Source organism: Ceratotherium simum, chromosome 23 (assembly GCF_057802395.1).
Source record: "Ceratotherium simum simum isolate JZ-2026a chromosome 23, ASM5780239v1, whole genome shotgun sequence".
NCBI classification, from domain to species: Eukaryota; Metazoa; Chordata; class Mammalia; order Perissodactyla; family Rhinocerotidae; genus Ceratotherium; species Ceratotherium simum.
In genome coordinates this window covers 942,621-959,703 of record NC_141922.1, presented here as the reverse complement: position 1 = coordinate 959,703, position 17,083 = coordinate 942,621, and the positions used below count along the sequence as shown (strand labels likewise).

The following is a 17,083-nucleotide window of genomic DNA, read 5'->3' as shown; positions in this document are numbered from 1 at the left end:
CTGGGCTGCCAGCAGCAGAGTGTGCGCCCTTAACCACTACACCACGGGGCCGGCCCCAGGAACAAATTATTTTGATAGATGAAAATGGGATAAAAGTTTTTAGGTACAATAATTATGTTTTATGGTGTGTGTGCTTATAAAAATAACATCCCCAAATCTTTTTGGGTAACAAAACTTCAGAGTTTTTGCTAAGTTAAATTAAATTATGAAATTTCATTGAATATCTGGATCACTTTCCAAACAATATAAAATACTAAAACATTAATTACTGAACATAGATTTATCTACTTTTGGCTCCCTATTGCAAAGAAACTAAAGATAAATTTGAGTCTGTTAGTAATCATGTCTTGTGCCACATTTAAAGATTGTACTATTTAAAAGGGAATATGCTGGGGCTGGCCCTGTGGCGTAGTGGTTAAGTTTGGCACATTCTACTTTGGCAGCCCAGGTTCACAGGTTTGGATCTTGGGTGTGGACCTACACCACTCTACATATAAAGTGGAGGAAGACTGGCACAGATGTTAGCTCAGGGCTAATCTTCCTCAGCAAAAAAATAAAATACAAGGGAATATGCTTCTATAAATTATGAAATGTATTTATAAATGTACTAGTTTTTCACTAGGAATTAAGGATTCTAAGGGTTAAGAATTCTAATCAATATATGTAATAATAAGGAAACATCTCTGTCTGCAAGGACAGTAGGATACGTATTTTGATAAAAGAAGATATGAGGAATGGAAATGCATTTTGTTGAGGGAAAAGAAGGTAATTTTTCCTAAAGAGAGGCTAGTTATTTTGGAATTGGAAAAAGGAAAATACAGGACAAAATCTAAATGTAAAAAGAAAGTGTAGGGGGCCAGCCCCGTGGCTTGGTGGTTGAGTGCGCGCGTTCCGCTACTGGCGGCCCGGGTTCGGATCCCGGGCACACACTGACATACCACTTCTCCGGCCATGCTGAGGTGGCGTCCCATATACGGCAACTAGAAGGATGTGCAACTATGACATACAACTATCTACTGGGGCTTTGGGAAAAAAAGGAGGAGGATTGGCAATAGATGTTAGCTCAGAGCCAGTCTTCCTCAGCAAAATGAGGAGGATTGGCATGGATGTTAGCTCAGGGCTGATCTTCCTCACCAAAAAAAAAAAAAAGTGTAGAAGGTTTGCAGAAAGGACTCTTGGGAAAGGAATTATAATGTGTGATCAAGCTGGCTAAGATTAAAATGAATTTATTAAAATGATTTTTAATGTCAAAGTAAGCTGATGCAAAATTAAAATTTGGCTTTCTTTTCTGTTGAATGGACAAGGTTTTCTTGGGCTATTGGTCTGCTCTTGATAATAGATTATGAAAGCTTCTTTACCTTTAAGTAATACGCCTAGAAAACAGAGATTTTGTGTTTTATCAAAATAATTTCCTGTGTTGTTTCTATCAGGTCTTTAATTACTTAAGAGAACTGAGTCTTCTTGGTATTAAAGGAGTTAAGTTTTGCTTACAACCATATAACCTTTTGTATTTGCCTTTGAAATCTGTTATTGTTACTTTGGTGAAATAGACACTTAAGTATTATTTTATAATGATGTGTGAACCTGTTTGGTCAAGTGTCCAAACCTTTTGATATTTTTGACACGCTTCCCAAAATATTCAAATTCTAAATGAAGTATTTTTGACCTGGATATAACCTTGGGATTTTCCAGAGGGCACCTGAGACATCTCAAAAGATTTATTGCCTCTTCTTATAAAAAGGGAGATATTACACTAATTAGGCTTATTTGGTATGTCAAATTACATGAGAAGCATTGTTGAATAAATGATAATAAATCTTTTTAGGTTATATTGCATGGGCGAATGTTACTAAAAGGTATTCTAGAATCCTAAACATCCGATGTGTCCTAATATAATGTTATTACCTGTAATTCTAGTTACTATCTAAAATGTATGTCACAAAAATACCCAAATTTCCTTGTTAATTGCATTTACTCATTGCTCTTTTTAAAGTCTTTTGTCAATTATAGACAGTTATTGTTTTACTCTGATGCTTTTACAAATATGTTTCATTTTCAAAGAGACTTATGGAAAAGGCTTTGACAAGTACTCTGGAATACAGGTTTTGATAACTTTAAGATCATAACACTGAGCTGGGTGGGAATTTCTGGAACTCAAGTGGAGGAGTGATTGTTTGGATGTTTTGTTTTCTAGATGTAGAGGACCCCTTTTTCTCCTTTCCTTTAAGCTACTTATAACTTACAGCAGTCTGGTAAAGTGTATCTTTGCAATAAGGTTGAAACATTTATCTTTTTCTCTCTACCTGCTCCCTCCAGAATTCAGAAACTCTTAAGTATTCTTTTCATGACAATGTATTTATTTGCATGGGTTCAGTGAAGGTCTGTTCTCCTTGTAACCGGACATAATGGGAAATGTTGGGGCCAGCTCCGTGGCTTAGCAGTTAAGTGCACGCGCTCCGCTACTGGCAGCCTGGGTTCAGATCCCAGGCGCGCACCAATGCACTGATTCTCCGGCCATGCTGAGGCCACGTCCCACATACAGCAACTAGAAGGATGTGCAACTATGACATACAACTATCTACTGGGGCTTTGGGGGGAAAAAAAAAGGAGGAGGATTGGCAATAGATGTTAGCTCAGAGCCGGTCTTCCTCAGCAAAAAGAGGAGGATTAGCGTGGATGTTGGCTCAGGGCTGATCTTCCTCACAAAAAAAAAAAAAAAGAAAGGAAATGTTGGCTACATTACCAAGGCTTTGACTAGAATGTCATATTCAAGAAAGATGTACATAGACTCAGAAATGACCAGACAACTTTAAGGAACTGCTTGGAAAAAATCAACCTACTACCTTGCTTACAAGGTTCCAGCAAAGCAATCTTATGAGCTTATATGGTCAATCACAGTTTTTGCTGAGATTATATAAATAATCAGCCGAAGTTTAATAAAAACAAATTAGTTTTACTATAATTATCTTTAATAAAAATGAGGGTAATTGTGGAGAGAGAAATTATGTTTGCACCTTTGTAGATATTAAATTCTAGTCCTATTAATTGTCTTTAAGGTTTTGTTATACTTATAAGCTGGACTGGATCCTAAACTCTTACAGTTTCCTTAAATGTCTGGATACAATACTCCAGACTGAAGTTTCCAATTTTACTGCCCTTTAAATCTCCTTGGAAGGGGCTGTACCAGGTCCTCCTCACTACCCACATGGCAGCCAAACTTCAGAGACTCAAGCCTTGGGTGCACCTCTCACAGCTGAAGAAGGCTCCACCTGACATCTGGTCCTTCACAAACACTGGAGACTCTGGAGATCACATCGACTAGGAAGAGAAGCAGCTGATATCTGAGGCAGACAGCTTTCCCGAGATGACTGGACCAGGCCTGTACACCCTCTTACCACTGTTGTTTCTTACTTTATTTTCTCTCTCCCTTTCCTGGAGGGACAATGCCCTTGCCGCATTTCCCAATCCCTTGCAAAAGGAGGAAACTTCTTCTTTCAATTATGGCCTTTCATGAACAGCCTCATTATGATCCTGTGACACATTAATCTTTGACTTGCTTTTTCTGAAGGGTTATAAAGTTCAGCATTCACAGAAGTCTTTCTTTCATCTGTACTATTACCTGACTCTGAGTTCTTATCCAAACTCATGGTCTCTAAATTTGCAACCTTACAGGCTATATTGCTGGATAACGCTTTTGGTTCCCAAACAGTTCTTTTGAGATAACAATACTGTTTTAATATGTCTTTGAAATTTTTACTATTTTTGCAAGAGTTCATCAGCTATTGCTTCATGTTTATTCCAGCACTGTCTTCCCAATGCGCTCAGTTAATTCTTTCAGTTTGAGTGTGCTCTTACTTTATTTACCGTTCTATTTTCTCTTCATAACAAATCAGAAGCCTCTCATTGGTTCATCCCATTAAGTCTTTATTTAGTCAGTTACCTTCAGGTATGGGCTCCTAGTTTAGAATCATCATACAATTTAGATTTGTGATGTTAGTTTTAATTCTGTTTTGTATAATTATTTTAAGTTTTGTATTTTGTTGCCTGTCAAACTTTTGTAAAGATGACATTCCTAATGAGGTGATGTTAGCTCAATAATTTGAAATGATTTCCAATGCTTATGACCTTGGACAACTATAGACTTTGAATAAGAAGTGCCTGCAAGTTCTCCCTCCTAACCTTCCTTGTTTCTCAAATGTGGCCTAAATGGTTTCCAACCACTATGCACTTTCCCTCCAACGTGGATCATGACAACCAGAAAAGGTCCTTCCTCGCACCAAGGGACAAGACCACTAAATGGAAAAATGCTGACTCTTGATCAGCGATGCTTTCAGAGAAAGATCTTGATCAAAAGGGAGAAATGTGAAAATTAATAGAGGGAAACCTCATCTAAAATGGATGCTGGAGTCTGGAAGGAGGAGCTCTCACACAGGACCACTTGAGGTCAATTTCAGGAAAGACAATCAATTACAGACCCCAACAAAAAGAAGTCATCAATAGAAAGAATCATCAGTTACAGGCCCTAACAAGAAGAAACGTACATTGCATCCCAAACAGAAGTCGACTACCCCAGCAACTCAGCCAATGAGAAACCGTCACCACCCTGAACTCTTGGTTTTCTCCAATGGACTTTTGTTCAAAACAACCCCTCCCAATTTCCTCCTTTTTTCCTATAAAATAACGTTGCTCTCCTTTGATGGCTGGACTTGCCTATGGCTTTTGCATGTGGGTCTCAAATTGTAATTCTTTATCTTTTCCTGAATAAACTCATTTTGCTGGTAAAATAATAGGCTGTTTTATTTTTAAGGTTGACATCAATCCATAATCTATCGAAACTAACACAAAAAAGTTATGCTGACCTGATAAAATTCTCTAATTTACTTTATGAGCCCAGTGTTATGAGTTGAATTGTGTCCCCCCAAAATTCATATGTTGGAGTTCTAATCCCCAGTACCTCATAATGTGACCTTATTTGGAAATTAGTCACTGCAGATGTAATTAGTTAAGATAAGGTCGTATTGGAGTAAGGTGGGCCCCTAATCCAATATGACTGGTGTCCTTATAAAAAGGGGAAATTTGGACATAGATGGCTTTTCTGTTTCCAGCTGCCACAACGAGAGTAGCTGCTATCATGTCTGTGCATCTGCAATGAATGGTTGTGTGGAACAGCTCCAGCTTCCTGATCAAGAGGAACACGCAAATGTGCGGCACTGAACCCAACAATCTGAGGGCCCGCAACTCTTGCTCCAATGGGCTGATTCACCGCAAGGCTGTGGGTGTGCAGCTGTTACCAGGTGGACTCGCTGGTTTTCCCAGGTTCTTGGTTCGGCATCGCAAAAGAACTTGGGAGCGAACACAAGCAAGAAAGTTTTAAGCATGAGTTTATTAGCAAAGCGAAAGTACACTCTGAGAAAGGGAGCGGGCAGGCTCAAGGTGAGCGACTGCCCTGAGGTTTGAGTAATTGGTGGGTTATATAGGCTATGAAGGGGATTAGAGGGGGTTTGTCTAATTGACTTGTTGCCTCCTCCCTCATGTCGAGAGGGGGAGTTTTTTTCCCTTAGATGGTCCCTATCAGAACTGTCATGGTATCCATCACCCACAAGGGAGGTCAAAACCACAATGTAAATTTATTGTGATTTTAGTATAATGAGGGTAAGGTCAGGGCAGAGCATGTGGGGGCTCTATGTGCACCTGCTCTGCCGCCAGGGATTTTTAGTTTTTCACAGCTAGGATAGGTGACAGGATTTGTGGGTTTCTTTCACTCATAACTAGCTACCTGTCTGGCTGCAAAACAGGATGTTGTGGTTGTTAGGTGCTAGGTGGGCCTCTGAGAAGGCTTCTTTTATGTTGACTTGTCAGCTTTTATCCCTTCCCTTGCTCATGTCTGACTTACTACCTACCTACCTATAACAGAGCTGGCAGCCAACATCAAAGGTGTCGTGGTGATCATGAAGCGGAGATCCAGCCAGCAAAAGCTGGCCACCTCCTACATGCAGACCACCATCAACAAGAATGGCCAGGCCACCCTCAGCAGCATCCAGCACACGGTCTGCAAGAACAAGTACCACCTTGATCTGCATGTGGCCGCCATCCGCAGAGCCAGGGCCATTCTGCAAAGCCAGGAGCTTGTGGTGGTGAAGAGGAAGCAGACTGGCCCCACCAAGAGCTTCTGAGCATACCCCCACAAAGCAAAAGATGTCAACTGACTTTTCTCAAAAACAAACAAAAACACTATACTGGAGGCCCTAGCTAGTACAATAGGGCAAGACAAAAAGCCATGTTTATTTATAGAAACATGATCATGACGTTAAAAATCCTAAGAAATCTGTAAAAAACTACTAGAACTAACAAATGAATTTGACAAGGTCATAGGATACAAAGTCAACAATAAAAAATCATATAACTATATACTGCTAGGAACATGAAATTTTAAAACTATATGTACATAAAAAAAACCATAAAATGCTTAGAGATTATGGCAGAGGCTCCTAAGACCACTCCCAGGTTTGACACTTCACCAGGAGGACTCACAGGACTCAGCATATACTCCTGCTCACAGCTATGATTTATTACAGAGAAAGGATATAAAGCACAATCAGCAAAGGGAAAAGACTCATGGGGCAAAATCTGAAGGAAACCAGGTGGAAGTTTTCAATAGTCTTCTCCCTGTGGAGTCACACAGGATGGACTTAATTCCTTGAGCAATCAGTTGTGACAACACATGTGAAAAGTTGTCTTTATCAAGGAAGCTTATTAGAGACTCAAGGTTCTTATAGTGGGCTGGTCATATAGGCACCCTCTGCCTAGCATGTACCAAAATTCTAGACTCTCAGAAGGAAATCAGAAACTCAACGTAAGTCATGCTGTTTGAACAAACAGTTTAGGCACAGTGAGCCATTCTTATCAGTTTATCAGTTCTGGGAATTGTGGGAATCCTCCTGAAATCAAGTTCCAGATGACAACCAAGGGCCAACCTTGCAAGCAGACCTTTCTAACGATAGCAGTCTCAAGCCTGCTATGTTAACTCTTTTCTGCACAGTGATACATTTAACAAAACATGTACAATGCACGTCTACTGAAAACTACAAAACATTTCTGAGAGATGTTCTAAAAGACCTAAATAGAGAGATGCACCATGTTTATGGATCAGAAAACTCAATGGTGTTAAGATGTCAATTCTCTCCAAATTGATCTAGAAATTCAACATAATCCCAATCAAAATCCCAGCAGGATTTATTATAGAAATTGACAAAAATCTTAAAACTTATATGGAAATGCAAAAGATTTAGAAAAGTCAAAACAAGTTTGAAAAAGAAGAACAAAGTTGGAGGACCTACACTATCTGATTTCGTGATTTACTATAAAGCTACCATAATCAAGACAGTGTGATACTGCCATAAGGAGGGATATATAGATCAGCAGAACAGAACAGAGAGTCCAGAAATAGACCTACACATATTTCTCTAAACAAATGGTAATGGAACAACTGGATATCAATATTAAAGAAAAACAAGAACTTCAATCCTTACCTTACATCAACACAAAAATTAACTTGAATTGGATCATGGACCTAAATGTAAAAGCTAAAATTATAAAAACTTCTAGATAAAAACTTAGGTGAATATCTTCATGACCCTAGAGTAGGCATATTTCTTAGATAGGATGCGAAAAGCACAGACCATTAAAAAATCTTTGATAAACTTAAAAACGTTTGCTCTTCAGAAGACACTGTTAAGGAAATGAAAAGACAAGCCACAGCTGGGAGAAAATATTTGCAATACGTGTACTTGACAAAGGACTATACCCAGACTGTATTAGTACCTTACAAGTTCATAATTAGAAGACACTCAGCCTAATTTTTTAAAATGGGCAAAAGATTTTAGGAACCTCATAAAAGAAGATATACAAATGGCCAAGAAGCACAAGCAAATATTTTCAACATCATTAGTCATCAAGAAAACGCAAATTAAAACCACAACGAGATACCACTCTACAGTCACTAGAATAACTAGTATTAGAAGATTTATAGTAACAAATACTGGCAAGGAGGTAGAGCAAGTGGAACTCTCCTTTCCTGCTGGTAGAATGGTACAACCACTTTGGAAAACAACTTGGCAGTTTCTTATAATGTTAAACATTGATCTAGCAATTCCACTCCTAGATTTTTATCCAAAGATTGATACACAAATGTTCATAGCATCTTTATTCATAATAGCCAAAAATGGAAATGACTGAAATGTCCATCAACAGGTGAATGGATAAACCAGTTGACATATAGTCATATAATGGAATACTTCTTAGCCATAAAAAGGAAGAAACTAATAATACAACCACATGGATGAATCTCAAAAACACGATGCCGAACAAAAGAAACCAGACACACAAAAATATATACTATATGATTAAAACTCCAGAAAAGACTAATCTATTAGGATCAGGGGTGGGAAGCGAGACTTGCTAGGAAAAGGCACAAGGAAACTTTGGGGGGTATTGGAAATGTTCTATACCACATTGTAGTGGTGGTCACATGGTACATACGTTTGTCAAAACGCATCAAATTGTTCACTTAAAATGGGTACATTTTATGGCATGAGAATTATATGTCAATAAAGTTGGTTTTTAAAAAAAATTAATATGGGCAAAAGGTTAACAACATCCTTTCCTCTTCTGCTTGAGAATTTGACCTTTGGTTAAGTCTCTAGCTTTGTTCCCCTGGTAACCATGTCAAGAATGTCAATGATTAAACTAGACAACACTGCTTATGGTAACACTTAACCCCTATTGGTAAGCTGCATGTAGACAGGGAGGAACTATAAATGAACAATGAATGTCTGAGAGGAAGCCAGAACTCTGAGATTCTTGGAGGACAGTGATTCTCAAAAAGGGGCATGTCCCTTGTGGGGACCCCGGAAGCTACATCTATGGAATTGTTCCTAGACATAATGGCTCCTGCGAGGCCTAAAGTTTGGAAGCCAAGGTAACTCTCGCCCTGCGAGATGAGAGGTGGATCTCATCTCCTTGCATGTGAGCTATCACCTATGAGCTACATCCAAAGATGTTGCCCTTGATGGCTACATAAATCACTCCATGATTCCTTCAGAAAAAGAAGGTGTAAGTCCACTGCTGGCCAGCAATATTTCCTGCCCTTCTGAGCAGACGGGTGCCCAGGGCAGCCTTTGGTCATCTTGTGGGTAGGGCTGGATGTTTAGTAGATTAAGAAGACCCCCGGGTGGACACTGCAATGGGTATTTCACAGAAGAGTAAGCGCAAATGAGCATGAAACATATGACGACACGTTCAACCTCAAAAATGATTAAGGGAATGCAAGTCCAGTCCTAAAGCAGTGCCTGGCACAGGGTAAGCACTCAATAAATATTTGTTGAATGATTGAATGAAATTAAGACCACAATGAGATACCAGGTAATGTCCATTCAACTGGAAAAAATTAAATCTGACAATATTAAGTACTGGAGAAGATATACAGCAACAGGATCACTTTACACATTGCTAGTAAGCTAGTCAATTAAAAAAGCAATTTGGCATTGTGAAGTTGAAAACTTACATTTCTACAGCCCAGAATTCTACACCTTGGTATGCCCAAGATAAACTTTTGCACGTGTATGCCTGGAGACATGTATAAGAATGTTCACTGTGTCATTGTTCATATTAGCAAAAACCTATAAGCAACCCAAATGTCCGCAGACAAGACTGTGGATGTATAAATTGTGGTAAATGCACAGAATGGAAGAGTGTCCAGCAATCAAAATGAAGGATTGACAGCTACATGCAACAATATTATAATGATCTTGTTCTCTGATCACATGGTAATAAAATTAAAAATTAACAATAATAAGATAATAAAAAATACATTTGGAAACTAAAATACTCTTTGTTGGCTGTGCATCGAAGATGTCATGTTTCTCAGCAGGGTCACTCGCGTTTGGGCAAAACAAATGTGGTGCTGGCCTACGCAGCACAGCGCAGGAAGGCTGAGCATTTTGGGTACTGACACCCCACCGTCCACGTGACAGCCAAAAAATGCCCACATACCTTTCCAAATGTACAGCCTTTGGGTGAGACCCACTGCCCTGTCCCACCCCACAGCACCCAGGATAAAGTCCACACTCTCTGACACGGCCTCAAGGCCCTGCAGGATATGGCTCTGCGGAGATCCCCACTCTGCACACTTCAGCTGTCCCAAACTCCCTGCACCCTCCATGCCTTCCTTCCCTTCCACCTCCTAGGCTTCCCCAAGGCTTCAGTTTGCCCTTCCTCACGCATGAGCAGAGGGCCTGCCCCATGCCACGTGTCCCTGGGCCTTCATGCCCCTTTGTAGCCCCCTCTGACCAGCCTTTTCCACCCTGTCCTGAGACAGTCCAAGGCTAGGAGGACAGTCTCAGGGCAGGGCAGCCTGGTGTCCTCCCAGTGATGCCTCAGGGGCTTCAGCATGACCAGCCAGCCTCGCTCACCTGCTCTGCCCACTCGTCACACCTCCTCCACTCTCCCCAGTTTCAGCACCCCCTCCTCTCCCCTGCTCTCAGCACAGGGTCAAACAGTAGCTGACACCTATACAGCACTTCCTATAAGCTTACATAGCTCGTATCGCATAGACCTCCAAACCAGCCTGCTCTGCATACGTCCTGTGTACAGGCTCCTGTGCACACTGCCAGCCTCCCTCACCGACTATGCCTCTTCCCTGGCTCGAGCTCTTCCTCCATGTGACACACTGGTTCCTGCCTCAGAACTTTTGCTCTGCCCCCTCATCCCCAGCTCTCAGCCACCCTGTCCCCTCAGAGGCCCGGCGCCTGCCCTGCCCGCCTGTCCCCTCTATCCCATCACCCTGCTCTAATGCCTTTCTGGCCCTTGCCCTTGATGCAACTTTGCTGGAGCAGGCACCCCTCCTGTCTGTCCACACCATGTGCCCAGGGTTTTGACGCATCTGCACACAGCTGGGACCTGCCTGAGTCATCGGTTGCTGAATAGGCAGATAGATGGGGGAGGCACGATTACGAGTGCCATTTCACAGGTGAAGAGTCTGTGGCTCATGGAGAGTAAATAACCACCCAGAGGCACGTGGCAGGCCTGGTGGGGTCTGACCTGCACCGTAAAAAACAGAAGACTTGCAAGAAAAAGGGGGTAGAGGCACAACACTCAAAAACTTCATCAGTGATATATTTAAAAAGTGACGAGAACCTATTAAAAATGATAGCACAGTTTTACATATGTTAAATGGTTAAGAAATACTAAAATAAATATGGCATTTACCTTGAAAAAGACCTGAAGTCAGTTTGTAGAAGTGGCACTTGGCTTGGTGACCTCCTCAGGACAACCTAGTGTGTGTCCGTGGGTCTTGAGACTGTAGGGCCCCTGCACCTCTTTACGGCAGCTCCCCGTGAGCCCCGTAGATGAAGGCAGATGAAGACTTCAGTCTCAGAAGTCATCACGACCAGTATGGAGCGCCACGCGCAGGCACTGACCTCAGCCCTTAGCCTTAGATGTCCTCTGACCCTTAAGACAAACCGAGACTGGGTATTATTCTCCCCACTCCACAAATGAGCTGGCCCTGCCTGTGGTGACCTCCCATTCCCAGTCCCACCCAGCCAGTAGAAGGTGAGCTAGGATTTAAACGCCGCCCTCCAGATGTGGGCCTAAAACCAGGCCCCTCTGTTGCCTGCCACTTCCTTTTGTGTTTAAGGAGATTCCTGATGAAACTTCCTTTCGAAGGGTCTATTCTGACGGGGCTGAGCTGAGGGCTGGGGAGAGGGCTGACTCACTCAGGAACTGCCTTTGGCTGGAGGGCCAGCAAGGGTCTGACACAGAGGCACCAGGTCAAGCCCAGGTGTCCCAGAGCAGAGGGGAGGCATGAACTAGGGCCGGGGCGGCCCATGTGGCATGTGGGGTGGGCACAGCGCCCCACTTGAAGGAGATGTGAGAGGAATAGGGAAGCGTCCAGGGGAGGGGCCGGCATCCACAAAGGCATTAAGTCCATGTGAGCTGTTGAGGGTGGGGGTGCAGGAGACGAGCAGAGCAAGCAGAGAGGTCTGGACTTCACCCAGAGGCTGAGGGAGCAAGGGAAGCAGCAGGGCCGGGCAGGGTTCACGCGCTTGCTCCACAAGGATTCACCGAGAGCCTTCGAAGTGCTGGTAGTGGACTCAAAGGACCCAACAGAGACTACTATCCTGCAGCCTTGGGCCTCACAGATCATACAGTCATATGAACTGGTTGTTAAAAACCAGGACAGATCTTTAGATAAGAGTAGCTCCTTCCTCTACTTCAGAACCCTCCAAGCCTTCCCATCTCACTGGATGTAAAACCCAAAGCCCCTACTTCAGCCACAAACCCCATCCCCAGCCTCTCTGCCTTGGATCCCCCTTCTTTCTCTGTGGCTCATTCTGCTCCATCTCACAGGCCTCCTTGATGGTCTTCAAAAATGCACCAAGCCTGCTCACACGCCCCAGAGCCTTTGCACTGACTGTCCCCTCTGTCTGGAAGGCTTTGCCCCAAACATCTTCATTTCTTACTTCCTCCCTTCTTTCACGTCTCCTCCCAAGCGTTGCTGTGTCAGGGAGGCCCTCCTAACTACTCTGCCTAAAGAACATTCCCCTCTGCTCTCCCCCTCTCCTACTTTACTTCTCCCCACAGCACGCGGCACCACCACCCTATCATCCTTTTATCTGTTGCGTGCTCGTCGTCCCACCAGAATGTCAGCTCCGTGACAGCAGGGCTGATGAGAGATGGTGCTCGATGCCTGCTGTGGAGCAAATAACCAAACACACAGTCCTCACAGTAGCCACAAGACGGCATCACCACCCCATGCTGAAGAGGAGGAAACTGAGGCATGCAGAGGGTCATACAGTCCTCGGTCAGCTGGCTGTAACTGGCAGCGTGGGGAGCTTCACTCAGGCCTGTCAGATCCCAGCCCCCCTAACCTCTGTGCCCTCTGTCTCCCCTGCCTAGACTTTGTGAATGCCCTCCGGGCAGGGAACGGGGCTGGGGAGCCTGGTGCTCCCCGTCCCCTGACAGCTTCCAGCCTGCCGTGCGCTGGGCAGCTCCTGGGCGCATAAATAGAGCCAGAGACAGCAGGGGTTCCCTGCTTGTTCCCGCTGTCCTCCAGGACCCACAATGGCGCCTGGCGCCTGGCAGGCTTTCAAGACTTGTAGGCTGATGAGAACATGCATTTAGCTCTTCCTCTGTGCCAGACATTATCCTCGCTGTTTAACACACATACTTCATCTAAGCCGCACCAGGACAGGAGGAGGACGGAGCATGATTACCCCACTCAAAGATGAAGCAGCAGAGTCACAGAGGGTTGGAACCTGCCCAAGGACCATGCAACAAAGCCCGAAGCAGGGCGTGTAACTACTCTGATGCTGCTTAAGGGAGGGCCCTAGGGGCAGCTCCCAAGCTGAGGTCTGAAGAAGGAGTAGGAATCAACTGCGGGTCAGAGTTGGGGGCGACACGGGTCTGAGGTTAGGCCTTTGGAGTGTGAGGGTCTAGAACCCCAACCACACGCCTCCAGCAGCCCCGGCGCTCAGCCTATTCCCCTGTCCTGGGGCCGACCGCTCTACCCTTCACTGTTCTCAACTCCCAGCCCGCACGCCGGTCTCCCCGGCTCTCCCCCTCCTTGCTACCCTCCAAATCATGCTTTACAAAAAGCAGAGAGGAACTAACAACATGGAGAAGTTGCCAAGGCTCTAGAGCCTGACAGAGCCCTCCCGGTCTCTGCCCCAGCCTCTAGTCCCTGAGCCCTTCATGAAGGCTGACTGGATGACCCCTGGGGTTGGTGACCAAGGTCATAGTCCCAGAAGACTCTGTCTCTAGCCAAGATCTGGAGAGTCTTTACTCCGAGGCCTCTCTTCCTGGCTCTGGTTGGCAGGGCCCTGGGTAGACAAGCAGATGCCTCTGCCCTCCCTGAGCCCATCTGCCTTCCCACAGCCCTCCAGGCTCATTGAGGGGACAACTCGCTCCCTCAGAAACCCAGGGGCACATCCTCAGACACTCAGAAGGCCAATTAGCACCTGGCCTGTTTCTACGCTAGCCAACACATCTTCTCCAGCTTCATGGTGGGACTTCTCTTAGAAAAAAGAAAAACGATTGAATAAAAATGCATTCATACTTTTATTGAGCACTTACTGTGTGCCAGGGCCGGTACTGGGCTCTGGGTTGCAGTGCAGTATGCTGTGGCCCTTGTGCTCTCCTGGGACGTCACCCTGAGTCTTTTCTCTGAGCAGAGCCTCCATCCAATGGGGTGTCAGGAAGACGTCCCCTTGGCAGCTGTGCAGAGAGAGGCTGCCACAGAAGGGATGAGGCTGGAGGCAGGAAGAGCAGGCCAGAGACTAGGCTGCCTGCACCAGGCCCCAACCTTGACAGCTGGGAAAATGTAGGAAGAACAGACTGGTCGTGGGGACCTAGGGGAGAGCCCAGACACTGGACACGGCTGTGCCTCAGTGCCCTCCCCTGTTGGGAGGGCGGTATTCATACTATCTGCCTGGCGGAGGGGGTCTTAGGATTGTTACAACAGGGCCTGGCATACAGTAAGCACTCAAAAAATGTTGGCCATGGCCCTTTCACTATCTGAAGCGAAAGAGAGGGGAAGGGAGGAGTCACTGCTGACATTCAGGAGGGCACTGGCAGTCAAGTGTCAGCTGAATCTGTGGGAGTGCAGACTGGGCAAATCTCTCCCAGGAGCTCCTGGTCAGCAGCAGGATGCAACAGCATGCTAGCCGATCCTGAGGTTACAAACAGCCACATCTGGCAGGATGGAAACAATCACTTGGCTGGTATTGCTAGGATGTGCGTTGGCCACGTGCAGTATGGCTCCTTCCCAGGAGGTGCCTCCCAACACACCCCGTGTGGGGGCAAGACACTACAGCCTGTCCACATAGACAGGAGGTAGAAGGGGGTGTGGACAGAGGGCTCCTGGTTAAAGGTCCTTGTTCTTCAGCAATTTTATGCCTTGAGAAGATAGCTTTACAAGGAAGCCTGTAAAACCTACAAAAAATCCCAAGCCAAGACGAGAGCAAAGATCCCTGAAGGCATCACCAAGCTGGCATGCTGAGCTAAATCTAATGAGGCAAATTTAAATGGGCACAAACTGTGCAAAAGCCAGTGACCCAAGAGCAGAAGAGGGGAGATCTGACTCAGCATAAGCAAGTGGGAAAACTCTGAAGGTTTGTTGGCAGTGAATTCCTAATGAGCCCATGAGGAACACACACCCTGAGTAGACGCTGGGAGGTTCCTGTCACTCCTGCAGGTCCGACCTCCCTGCAGTCAGGAACCATGGGCCCTTCCAAAGTGACACTGTCCAAGAGCTCAGACAGAAGGGCTGGACAGAAGACAGCGAAGAGCAGCCTGATATCTCTCCCTCCCCAGACTCTCACCCCACAAATGCATGATCCAAATTAACGTGGATAAATTTGTGGATGAATCCCTTGCTCTCCAAACTTTTGCTACTCTCTATCCCAAACTCAAACCCAATAGATTTGGATACAAAGGACACTTGTATACATGATTTTCAAAAAAAATACGAAAATTAGAATGAAGAGGAAATAAGAGTAGAGAGAGCAGATGGAGCCCAGAAAAGAAGAATACAAAGAAAGGAGCAGGAGGCTGCAGCTCAATGTTCTGGGGGAGCCCTGGGTCTCTACTGCACACTGCAGCTCTAAGGAGAGGCTGGAGGCAGCAGAGGCATGGTGACCGGTGACCATGCAGTGGGGGTCACAGTCTGCCCTGGCACCAGACTGCAAAAGGAGGAAGGGGATGCAGAGCCTGCAGCTCCACCCACAGTCCTCTGCACAGCCAAACTTCACGGAGGAGCTGTGTGTGTCCCCATCTCCTCTTTACCTTCCCACTCAGTTCTCAGACTCATGAATCTGGCGTTGGCCAAATCACTCCACCCAAACAGCCCTCACTAAGTCATCAATGACTTCCAAGTCCCTAAAGCTGATGCACACTTTTCAGTCTTCATCTCATCTGCCCTCTCAGGAGCATTCAATGCGGTTGCTGCTCTGTAGCCTTGAAATATCCTCTGCCTGTGGCTGCACTAGCCCAGCCTTGTCAGGCTTCCTCCCGTCCCAGTGGACATTTCTCTTTTATGTCCGTTGCAGCCTTGTCCTGCTCTTCAAGGCACAGTGGCCTAAAACCTATGGTCTTTCATGCATTACTGGTTCCTGGGTGACCTCATCCACTCGCATAGCTTCATTTGCCATCTAGAAGCTGATGACTCCAAAATGTATCTTTCCAGCCCACAAAGCAGGTTCTCCCCTGGGACCCAGAGCATTAACCACTGCCTCCTTGACATAACTACTTGGAGGCCTCAGTGTCACCTGATCTCATCAGCACATCCAAACCTGATTCAGGATCTTCACTCTAAACTTGGTCTTCCCCCCTACTGGGCTGGTGTAACCAGCAGCTTCAGCACCCATACCAGAAACTGCGAGGCTATCCCTGCTCTCACCCATGCAGACCAGTCCATGTGGTACCCGCTAAACTTTTCTCAACTCTGCCCACTTCTCCCCACCTCCACAGCACCGCCCGCGTCCAATCCACCCTCACTGCTTGCTTGGATGACTGCAGTGGCCTCCTTAATACGCTCCACTCAGCAGCTCTTTCACCTCCAATCCATTCCCACACCCCCTTCCTTAAAGCTCGTCAAGGGCTTCCCAAGGCCGTTAGGATGAAGATCAACATCAGTCCCATGGCCACAAGGCTCTATCACAGCCTGGGCCCTCTGTGCTTCTCCAGCACATACGTCCACTCTCCTTCTCTATTCTATCACACAAGCCAGCCTCTTTCAGTTCCTTCAGTGGAGCACACTGCCCCCCAGCCTCTGCAAAGGCTATTCCTTCTGCTGGAAAGCTCTTCCTGCACCGGAAACCACTCCTTCACATCATCTCAATCATCACTTCCTCAAGGAAGGCTGCCCCTGAGCTGACTGGGTCTACCCCACCCACTACATCCTCTCCCAGCACCACGTGTGGCATTCATCACAGTGGTAACTGACACTTACATGGGATTATTTGATTCACAGCTGCTCTCCAGTATACTGTAAAGTCCATGAGGAAGGGACAATGTGTGATTATGA

The 17,083-nt window shown here is 45.4% G+C and overlaps 1 pseudogene; it reads left to right on the top strand.

The window, feature by feature from the left end:
• The first annotated feature begins 5,131 nt into the window (after positions 1-5,131).
• LOC101404873 (large ribosomal subunit protein eL28-like) lies at positions 5,132-6,186 on the top strand (annotated as a pseudogene).
• The last annotated feature ends 10,897 nt before the right edge of the window (positions 6,187-17,083 follow it).